The sequence below is a fragment of the Pteropus alecto genome, unplaced genomic scaffold, assembly GCF_000325575.1.
Source record: "Pteropus alecto unplaced genomic scaffold, ASM32557v1 scaffold11, whole genome shotgun sequence".
Lineage (NCBI taxonomy): Eukaryota > Metazoa > Chordata > Mammalia > Chiroptera > Pteropodidae > Pteropus > Pteropus alecto.
This window is the reverse complement of record NW_006431956.1, coordinates 8,230,509-8,242,346: the sequence shown is the minus strand read 5'-3', so window position 1 is coordinate 8,242,346 and position 11,838 is coordinate 8,230,509. Positions and strand designations below refer to the sequence as shown.

General features: G+C 44.3%; 1 long non-coding RNA gene across 2 annotated transcripts in view; it reads left to right on the top strand.

Moving 5' to 3' along the window:
* The window catches only part of LOC107195323, a 435,673-nt gene that overhangs the window by 87,639 nt on the left and 336,196 nt on the right, over positions 1–11,838 (top strand). For both annotated transcript variants that reach the window (XR_003044793.1, XR_003044794.1), the window contains one exon: positions 1,373–1,492. This is a non-coding gene — a long non-coding RNA (uncharacterized LOC107195323). The remainder of the gene's footprint in view (positions 1–1,372; positions 1,493–11,838) is intronic.

Genomic DNA, 11,838 nt, shown 5'->3' with positions numbered 1-11,838 from the left:
TTCCCTGAGTTTCTTTCCTACAAACATTCAGTTCGATTTATTGAACAACTGCTAAGTAACAAGCACATTCCAGGCGCTGGAGAAACAATGTAAAGACCCAAGGAGACAATAGCCTGTTAGGGAGACCTTTATAAACAAAATGTCCCCAAGTGTTATGCGCCTGACATGGCCATTTGAAACAGGAGAGTGGTGCTTCTGAAGGAGGTGTAATAGAATAATGTTCCCTTCCCAAAGAGGTGTCTGTCTTTATCCCCAGAACCTGTGAGTGTGCCACCTTGTAGGCAGGGGGCACTCTGCAGAGGTGATTAATTGAAGGCTCTCAGGAGATGGGGAGATTAACCTGAGCCACCCTGGTGGGCCTGGTGTAATCTGAAGGGTCCCAGTAAGGGAATGAAGAAGGCAGACGAGTTGGTGATGCGGAGGGACACGTGAGGGAAGCACAAATCAGCTGGGTCTGAGGGCGGGGCCGGGTGCCAGGAAATGCACGCAGCCCCGGAAGATGAAAAAACAAGAAACGGGTCCTCCCCACCGCCCCGCCTCCGCGAGGCCGGCGGGCCTGGGGCGCCTGGGTTTTAGGCCGTCTCCTGGGCTGTAAGAGAATGGTGTACGTCGTTGCAGCTGCATTGAGAAGCTCGCTGTGGGAAGGAGTCGATTCCGCTGAGGTGGCCTGGGATGTAGAAAACAGCGTGGGAGTTGCTTCCCGAACTGCGTTTTGAAAGATACGTTAGGGCTTTGGAGGCAGGAGAGGGTTGGGGAAGGAAAGGCCATTCCCAGCCCTGGAGGCAAAGAAGAGCTTGGTGTGCTGGATGCTTTTGAGAAATTTGCTAATTCACTTCCTAATTCAATATCAAGGTTATGTTCCGGCGGGGAATGAGGTAGGATGTGAGTGTGGGGTTGGGGGTGCGGGTGGGGGTGGAGGGTGGGTTCTTCTGAAAGCTATTATGGTGGTGAAGCGCTACTCTCTTCTTTCATGTGGCCCAAAGCCCCCAGTGTCACTGCTGGAAGGAAGGGGACCAACCCAGCACCTCTGCTCACAGTCACTGAAATTTGGTAGCTAGCGGCCGCTGCCATGTCCTTCAGCCTTCCCATCTCGAGCGCAGCTTCAGCAATGGGGGGGAAATGTTGCAAAAAAGTGGATTCTGAGCTTAGTGTAAATTTAGTAAATAAACGCTTTGGACCAAAAAATAATCTCTAGAGCCCACCCTAAAAGAAAAGCTGGCCAGGTGGTAGAAGAGTCGCATACACAGCTGAACTGCTGCCACTCCTTTGCTCAGAGAGGATAGCGGACCTTAGACAGAAAAGGTGTTTTTAATCAAGCACGTGCGCAAGTCCTTACAGGCGTACCTCAGCCCTGCTTCATTGTGCTTCACAGGTGTTGCGTGTTTTACAAATTGAGCACCAGACCCTCCAGCAGCGAAAAGATTCCGACTCACTTTATTACAAGACTTGACGTATTTCACTGGTCTGGAACCAAACCGGCAATATCTTTGAGGTATGCCTGTACTAAAAATAAGTATATCTTACACTGTGCTGATGTATGAGAGTAAAAAAAAAGGGGAAGGACCTGGAGTTTTGGTCATGTGTGTAGAGATGAGTTTGTTTTCCGAGAGAGATGCCTTTCAGATCATGGGCTATTTCTGCATCTGTCCTAAAAAATGTATTAAAGTCTAATTGATCGTTTGAGAAATGACTTTGCTCTGATTAAACTGCTTAAGAAATGAAAAGATTTGAACGTTTGCATTTCAAATCAGGAACCTGGTCCCAAGAAGACATTTTCAAGGGGGAACCACTCTGATTTAGCCAGATACCATCAATATAGGGGAGTGAAAAAAAGGTAATTTGTGTTCAGCTGAGGCACACGCTCACTTTTTCTTTCTACAGCTAGAGTTATGCTTCCCAAAGTTTAGTCCAGGGTGCGGTGTTGGAGGATAAACTACTTGAAGGTGAGCGTTGTATCTCCTTGTTGCATCATCCGTAATTCCTAATACAATCTCTTACACAGTCCCGGCGTTTAAGGCAGTGAGTGAATGAATGAAGAAATGAATTAAGAATAAAGGAATGAATGGACATCTCTGCTTTATGCTGGTAGAGTTGGAATGAAGAAAAGATTAGAAGCGACGATAACGCATTAGCCCTGTTTATTATTGCCCCGTTTTCTTATCTTTTCCACATTATCTTGTTGAATTGGATTTCTTTGTTCTGCCGGCTGACTGTCTTGTGAGAAGACTAGCCCTCTCTTTTCTAGGGACTGGTGAGAAAAATATCATGAGGTTCATACCAGGTTCATAGGCCTTTAAAGAGGAATTCAGTCCAATCCTAGCAAACTATTGAAATTCTGATCTCTTTCCCCGTCCATGTCTGTGCTGTACGGGAGGATATCATATTGCTGAACTTGTAATAAGAGTCTGTCATTCTGATAAATATAAATTATTTATCACTTACTCCCCATTTTATGGCCTTGATGGTATTTAGAATTATATTACCCCGCATCATACTGCTCCCTTTTCCACATCTCACAGTATTGAGCCCCTCTGATAAAGGGACAAGTTGGCAAATGTAGCATAAGAGTGACAGGCTTTCAAACAGATAGATGTCATGATTGTATAATTTAATCCCAGGCCTTACTGCATAGAGGCCTTTATGAAGGAGAGAATCACATTAGCTATTTTTCCCTTTCAAAGATAGAAGCAAAGGGACATTAATCTTCTGTGATTGAGGTATTGGTTTGATTGGTTGGCAAGAATGCAGCAGCCTTCCTGAACCAAGAGTGACTTATGTAGCATGAGCTATGTGGGCTGTTAGTCTCCCCTAACAGCTTGGTAAAGAGCCCTCAGATAGTTCAAGTCAGAGACCGTCTGGGCGAGGTCCCCTGGCAGATGACTGAGCATCTCATTCCAAGGGGAGAAATATGAGTGCACTGGGAGGCTAGGGGTCAGTGTAGAGTGGCTTGGCGAGGTTATTAACTCAAACACCTTCACAGTTGACCTTCAGAGCCCAACAGCTTGATTCCTGGAGTTGAACAGAATCAGGCAGAAACCAGAAAGAAAAGCAGAGAGGAAGTAGGGGGTTTATCTGATTATGTAGGACTCAGCACCTGAGCCCTTCACTGGCGGAGGAGCCTGTGATCCGTGAAGAGACAGTCTCCCTTAGAAGTTTCAAAAGTAAATTGAAACAGTACTGGAATTGGGGTTTGGGGAAGTGTCGGAAGTTCTCCTAAAGCGAGGTGAACAGAGCCAGGGTTCAAGAAGCTCGCTTAGTTGGAGACCGCAAACAGCGCGTGAGAGAGAGAATCTTGCAGTCCTAGAACCGTCAACCCTGCACGCACTGAGAGAACCAAGAAAATACATTAAGGAGGTTCTGGCTAAAAGACAAAAAAACCCGAAATAATCAGTATGTCAAGGGGAACTCGTTTAAAGTGACGGATGTAACATCTGGTAGGTGGTGGCCTCCTGTGAAGAAGCCAACATTGATAGAGGCAGAGAGTCATTTGGGGATGTTTAAAGGGGGATGGGGCCCGAAAATGCGCCCTCAAAATGAGGAGACTGCCGTGCTTTGGAGAAAACCTTACTATGGGTCAGATTTCATTGATAAGCAAACTTGGGATATATTTAGACTGAATGTATCCATCCAAATAAGTCCTGCTTGGCACAGTTATGCTTCCGTTTACGTTATTCCTCATTCTCATAGCAGGAGGAAAGGACCAGCCCCCTGGCGTAATTGTCTCTCAGTAGACTAGAAGCCCCGTGAGAGTAGGGGTTGATGCGGGGTTTGCTTTCCTGCCGCATCTCCAGTGCCCAGCAGAGCATCTGGCGCTTCGTACGTGCCTCATCCACATTTACCAAATATCTATCCGCCCCTTTTGGTTTTTCCTTCTCCTCCTAGTTACTTTTTGCCAAAACCCTGAGCCAGCTAAGACGAATCGTAGACATCTCTGTGGCGTTTAAAGCACCTCATTTATCCACACTCCTCTCAAAAAAAAAAAAAAAAAATCAGTAGAGAAAATCCATTTTGTAGTAGTTCTGAAAGGGCTCATCATTTACACTGTGCTTGGTTACCTTCGCAACGAGAAGCTCACTTCCATCCCGGATGATCCACTGCATTGTTGAAGGCGTTTCAGGATTTCCTTCGTTGCTGCTGTTTTACAGTTAGTACGCCGTCTCACAGCTGTCCCGGTCTCGTGGTTTTGTCTAGCACTAACGGAGTACGGCTACGGACCCTCCATCCCTTGAAGACGAGGCTGTCATATGGATGAGACGTTAGTTAAGACTCCTCGCCACCTTAGCGATCCCCTTTCGATTGCGTGGTCATTCGATGGTGTCTCCTCTTAAAATGTCATCCGGAAAAGAATCCGTTCCCAAACGTAGCATTTGAACAGCGTAGAAGAGAGTGAAACTATTCTAAGAACTGAAATGAAAAGGAAAAATGCATGCATCAGAGTGGCAGTAACAGCACTGACAGTGTTAGCTCAGAGACAAAACAAAACCTGAGACCTCCGTGACATTTCCTGAAGCAACACTGGTTTTCTTCTCACTCAGTTCCATGATCCTGTCTCTTTCCGGCTCTCATTCCTGCCTGTTGGAGCTACTTTGTAGCTCCCTCATGATCCCTTTCTGGGCATTTCAAACACCTTCACAGTTTTGCACCCTCTAAGCATGCTTCTAGATCTTTGTTCAGATTATTGACAAGTTCGAATGTGTCAGAATCAGAGAGCGAGCATTTCGTCTTTTCACTAGCAACCTCGTCTCAGGCTTTCATGGCTGGTAATCCACCTTCTTCGGTAGGATCGTCTCCCTTCGTTCAGTGGATCCACATTGCAGCTCACGTTAAACCATCTTATCCGCCGTGTATAAAGAAAGAGATACCCGATCTTGCAGAAATTCTGATACACTTCTGAATGGCATGCTCTTTATCTACAGTTGTGGTAGACGCATTAAGAAAGAAAACGGACAGACCAGGCCCTCATCTCTTATGTGGAAGAGAAGGGTTTACTGTCAGTAGAAAATTGGTCATCTTCTGAGCCAGGCAGGAACGTATATGGAATACTGAAAAATGTCTCATCAGTTTATTTCAGGTTCAACCTGTAAGCAGGGGTTCTTAAACTCACCGGAATTCAGAATCACTCGGGTGGGGTAGCATGTTAAACAAAGTGGAATCCTGGACCCCCACCTCCAGAGGCCCTGGTTTAGCAGGCTCAGGTCGGGCCAAGGAGGTTATGTTTTCATTGAGGTTCTTTAGGTGGTTCTGATATGAATGGATGACAGAACACATTGTGAATCAACAGCATCACACTGAGCACACGGAAAGCATCAGCCTTGGCTCTTGTTCATTCCCTCCCCATCCCCTCCATGATGTGGCCTTCCCCTGGGACACTTGCAGATGGCGTCCTTGCCCTTGACTTTTATGTTTCTTCCTTGACATTTATGGTGACCCGTCCTGGTGATTCGCTCACTCGCAGCCTAACTCCCTAATATACCCAAATATAGTTACACATTGGATATTAAGGCTGAAACCAAATGTGTCCCTAGAGGTTTGTCAAGGCATCTCAGCAGCTTGTGGTGACATGTTTCGGGATGAGTTAAACTTTGTATAGCTTGCAAGTAATACCATCATGTGGTAGAATTCTCTGCATTTACTTAATGCAAGGCCCAAGATAAGGCCTGCAAGTCTGGCGACAGTAATACCATTTATTCAATGATTGCGATGGGCCAGTTATCTCATATTTCTCATCCTGTTTAATTGTTGTACAAAAGTAGATTTGTGAGGCCTGGATTTTATTCAAGTAGGGAAGTCCATTTAAGGAAAGGAATAAAAAGTACAAATACAGAATTAGGTCCAGGGTCTTAAAGAGACCCAGGCAGTGAGCGGCCCTGGAGCTTAAGCTTCATTAGCTCAGTGTGACCGAGTCTTTGCCAGCGCTAAGAAGAGGGGTGTATGACCCACGGCACAATTGAAAAAAACAGACTGAGCAAGTCTGCACATCTTGCTGGGGATGACGCAGTCAGACGTGGGAGAAGTGAGACTTGAACCCAGATCCGCCTCCCTCTAAAGGCTACACTCCTCCCAAGTCACAGCAGACCTCTTCAAATGAAGTGAGCCTTGGCTCCCAGCTGCTCTGGATTTGGGCGGAATCTTGTTTTAGGATGTCCCCACACACTCGGAATCAAGAGCAATTGAATGGAAACATTTGAAGGGAGAAAGAACATTTAGTTGATTTGGAAGAGGGAGCGGGCGACCTGGGATGAGGTTTATAGATGAGTGTGTTGTGCCTTCATCCCCTTAATCAGTTTCCCAAAGATTCACAAATTTATGGGTCCAAGGATTTAAAAACTGCTTTTTTTTTCTTTCTTTCTTTTTTTTTTTTTTGCATTTCGTCTTCACGAAATAGCAAATAGAACTAAAAAAGAATCTTGTTTAAGAATATTTAACATAAAATATTGACAGAAAGATTATTACTGAATGGGAAAAATAGGTAACATATTTTTTGAGAAACTATGGCATGCCAAACATGTAATTCTCACCGCTAACCCATGGCATAGACGAACAGATTTCAATTTCTTCAGTGGTTGAGGAAACTGTGAATCGGAGATTAAGTAAATAAGTCAAATCTACACTACTATCGCAGTAACCAAGAGGCTGATACTTATTTTAAATGGTAGCAGTTTAAAATAAAGAGAATTCCTGAAAAAATGCCATGTCAGTTTCACATTTATCTTAACACAAATTAATGCAAGATAGTGGTTTTCTGAAATAGGAAAGAAAACAAGTTTTATTTTCACGGATACGAAATACGATTTATCCTCTACGGTAGAGCACCATTGAAATTCTTTAATTGTAGTCTATTTAAGGGGTTAGTTAAAAAGAGTCTGAAGGACCTATTAACACCCAGTACAAAAATGTGACAGAAAAGTAAAGAGAACAGACGATTCCACCTTCTAATTGTGGAATTGTTCTGTAGTTGGGTTCAGTGCGATTTTTCAGCCAGCTCATTAAATCCTGCAGGGACCATCTCGCTATCCAGAACCGAGTGCAGTGAGCCCCCCCGAGAAGCAATCTGACTGCCAGCCCGTGCCTTTCCTGTCATATGGGGCTGCATGTTGGCCTCTGACCTGACAAGGGTGGGAACTGTCCCTGAGAGCTTAGGAGATGTGTCTCTCCCTTGAATCTGCAGAGAACTGTCCCAAGATTGTCCTCGACACTCAAGGGTAGTAATGGCTGTGCATGCATGCTCGCTCTGAAGGTGCAGAGTAATAAAGTCTGTGTGTGCCTTATAACAGGTGATAAAGACAATGCAAAAACATTGACTTCAGCCTGGAACAGTTTGACCCCGGCTTCGTTCAGTGTGAACACTCCAGTTTTACACAACAGTAGGAAACTAGATTTCTGGTCTCATTTGGGCCACTGGGCATTTAAGTTATACTCTAGATGTTATTATATGATACAGGTATATATATATTTTATATTTCTCCCTTGTCCATATTTTAATTATTCTCTTCCAAGGTGTCTCAAAAGTCATAAATCTATCTGGGGGCAGTACAGCAGAAAAAATACTTAAATTAGTTTATTCTGTTATAGTCCGTGCAAAATATTATAAACTGTAACCATTTATAATTATAGTAGCATTTCGGTTTAGGCTCACATTACTTTCTCGAGCGTTTTCAAAGAATCACATTTCTGGGATTCTCCTGCTCCTGTATTGCCAGTGAAGTGGCTGACTGATTTCAGTCCACTCCTCTTTCTGCAGGGATCCAGCCCGTCAGCATCCTCTCCTGGGGTCGAGCAGGTCTTATTTGCAGAGCACTGACCCCAACCACCTGAGCAGAGGCAGTGGGGCCGAATTAGAAATTGGCATGTCTTCTCCATTAGGTTTCCGACCATAGGCCTCATTCTGCATTCTGGCATGGGCCATGTGTGCGTGTGTGTGTGTGTGAACAGCCTAATCGGCAACAGCATCAGAAATAATCAGATAGGCTTCTTCCACGGCGCTGTGATTTTTGCCTTGCCCCTCACCCCTCTATAGGGCGAGCGCCTCTGACTATTGCCATGGTGATCAATTTGTCCCCTGGGAACCAGCCAGAGACCATCAAACTGACTCTATGCAGGCCATTAGGTAATGCGGAGAATCTTGGAGAGAATTGCATTTTCGTATGAAAGGAATCCCTGAGGACGAGGTTTAATTGGACGGTATGGTTAATGCTGACCAAGAGGGGACAAAGGGCCTGCTGAAATAGTCACAGAGGCGACCTGACCGATGGCTTAGTCATATTCTGCTCCATTGTTCTGTTCTTCCCTTGGAAGATATTTAACAGGAACGAGGTGAATCTCAGTGTTTTAGGGCCAAAAGCTATAGATAGGCTCCTTGCAGTAAAGTAATGGATTTGCAGATAACAAATAGTTGGGACATTTTTTTGAGTACAGCATGTATCGAGGTCTTCATCGACAGGACACCTGAAAAGTAATTGTTGCTTCTTTGAGACCAATTACTAGACATCAGCCCGGCTGGAGACCACATCGCCTCCCGCATCCGTTCTGGCTGAGAGCTTGCCGTAGAAAAGTCGCCATTTGTGACCCTCGGCATCTCGCCCCTGTCTTTGCCGGCGTTACCCCCATCCACCCTGTTCTGGTACCAGAAAGTCAGCTGCGGGTTGGAGCGGCAATGCCCTCTGCCACCTCCCGTTGCCGTCTTGAGACAAACTGATTCCAGGGCAGGTGTTTACGCTGGTCATGACAGCTTCGGTGGGTCCACAGGCTTAGTGGTTTCATTTCTCTACCTTTCGGGGCGTGCTGCTCTGTGCCGTATCTGTAAGCCCCGAAGGGAAAGTCGTCAGTGGCTCGCCTTGAGGGACCAAACGGCCAGTTAGGGGAGGGGAGTAAGACTACTAGGAAAGTCTTTTCCCTTAAATCAGGTGCACTTGATAGTTACAGGATTGCATTTGCCTCGATCACCGTTCTTTTCAGATTTTCCACCTTCAACGTGGATTGGACTTGTCTCTCACAGTCCCAACTGTGCCTGCTCCTACATTCCAATGCTTCCCCCCCACCCCGCCCCGATATTTCCATGCCCAAAGAAAATAAAATCGTCAGCAAAGAGCGTCACATTCTGGAATATTCTAAAACATGGTGCCAAAGCCTCCACCCCCAGTGTGGATTTTTGCAGCCATCTTCCCTCCATCTTCCCTGATGCCCTCCTGTACCGCAGCCCATGGGTCCACTTACCTCCAGCACTTAGCAGAAGGTCAGGCATCCTTACACGTTCTCAGGTAGGCTGCCGAGGCCCTGCCCGGAGGCCTCCGCTCCCCCAGGACACTGGACTGCGTCTCTTTAACCCGTCGCTAAAAATGATCTTGAATTCTCTCCTCTGTTCAGGCCTCTCAGGAACGGACTAGAGCTTAGGTTTTCCCCTCACCGTGAAGATGTTAAACGCAGCCGTAGCTGCTTTCTTTGAAGCCATCTCGATTGTGTACACCTTAATATGTTCTGCTGAGACGCATTGGAATAGGTAGCTACTCAGTGACATATTTTGAACCGCTTCTGAGTATTTTTTTCTTACTCTATATGCCTACACATGATAATGTTTGTCAGCCAAACAAAACAGCTAGCAAACTTGTGTGCGCTTAATGCGTACCAAAGTGATGTGCTAGGTAAAAACTAAGAATGTGAAATTTTCTCTCTCTCACACACACACATACACACACACAAAACAAAAATCGAACAGAAACTCCCCCAGTCAAGCACGATTGACGTTTATTAGATGCTGCCGGAAGATGATGGTGATGGTTTATGACATTTGGTTAGCAAATCACACCTGCTCAGATGTGATTGAAAAACTACTTAATTTTAGTTGATGGCCTCAGCAATCTTTGAATTGTGGATTTTGTTGCTGTTACTTATTCTGTTATCCAGAAGTTTCTCTCGTTTTTGTCTTACGTTCATAAAATTTTATTCTTTCTCCTAAAGGTCCAGCTTTCTTGAGTATTTCCTCTCCTTTCATTTTATTATTTTCCTTCCTAAGACGTAATTTCTGCTTCATATTCATTTCTTGTAGCTTTAGTACTTCCTGAAAAATGCTTTTGTCATCACCCAGCAGCCTCTTTCCATCACTTCTCTCTGTTCTCGTTGCCATGGCATTCTCCCTCGGTGCAGACAGTATAAGTAGCAGAGGAGAAAAAACACATTCTTCACTCGTGAATCATTTACTCAGTTGCCAAGTCGGCTGAGCGCATAGCAGAGGTTAATCACGAAGCAGATGTCCATCCATGTGAGACAGTGCTCACGGACAGCGGCCACCAGTGAGTCATCTCTGAATCACCAACTTCTGTAGGTGATAATTTACTCTTCGAGTAAAGGTCAATCATTTGGTTGGGGTTAAACCTTTGGTTGAGTCAAGTTGCAGAAAGGCATGGACAGGTCCAAAAAATGGGTCAACAGTGGAGTAAAAGTTAGGTTTGCAGCGGTCCTGGATCTTTGCGTTCCTCAGTGCATTTTTTAAAGTAACTTCCTATTTCTTTGTCACAGGATTCCTTGTACTAAGCATCGTTTCAGAGAGTCTTAAAGTTTCACTTCTAAAAAATTAATAAATCACATTTAAGTTTCTTTTTTGTACCTTATGAGAATCTCCACTTTATGGAAATTTCATTTTTTTAAGTTAATTCCATTAATCTTCCAAGGCATTCCTTGATCTTCTTAGTGATATAAACTAATGTTATGAGTGCTTCTCTGTAGAGAAATGTGTTTATATCTCTGTTTGAATTCCTTGTTCATTTCTATGTTGGGATGGAGAAGAGAGTTCATCCTTTTTATTTGAGCGATCTATATCAGAAATGAGGCCTTATTAGTTTTACTAATAGGCTTCAACGTTGTACTCCAAGCTTCAAATAGTAACTTGGATGGGCAAGGACTTGAAATAGAAACGGAGTTAATGGAGGGGAGCTGTTTGAGTAGAAAATTCGAGGTGTAAATATGTCTATCAGGAAAAAAAAAAAAAGATGAGAATGAGCCCTGAATCTAGTGGACAAGGTCTTGGGTCATGGTTAAGCCACACTAGTTGTGTGACCTTGGGCAAGTAAAGTTAACCACTCTGTCTTGTCCTTCTCATTTATGAAATGGAGGTGATGATAATACTTCATAGTCTTTATAGGTGGTTATGAGGAAGAAATGAGTAGATTGTTTTAGCAGTATATTATTTAATACTCGCTCTCTGCTATTGTTTATGCTTAGATAAAAGCCTCGGTTTGTTTAGAATGCTCATTAGGAGTAAGGATATTATTCAAGGAAAGTAAGAGATAACTGAGTCCTGAGTTACATGGGGGGGGGTGCCATTTTCATTGGCTCTGATTCTAAGCTAAATAGTGATTTAGCCTTGAATAAAGAAGTTTTATAGTAAATTAGAAAGTAGTTTTTCCCCCACATCTGGAAATGTAAGCAGAAATTGATATTGAAATATGTATGTGTATACCCTCCCCCGTCCCTGCCCCCCACAAGAGACCTATTAGTGAAGAAAACACTGAACTCAAAATCCAAGCTTTGGGGTTTGGTTGAATTGTGTTTTTCATTTGGGGCTGGGGACTACATAGCACCTATAAGCGATTCATCTGTAACATACATATTTGTTATTATAGAAAAAATTATTTTGTATAATTTCGTAATAGTCTCATAGGATGGGTCACAGTGGTTTCCACTGTGATTATGGATACAGCTGTGCCCATGCTGAGCAGAGGATGAAGGCTTGTGCTCAGCATGGGCACAGCTGTATCCATAATCCTACACATCTGCATTGGTGGCTAACACCTTCAGGCCCCAGAGGAAATTTACTTAACATTTCTTGCTTTCTCACCCTGAAAG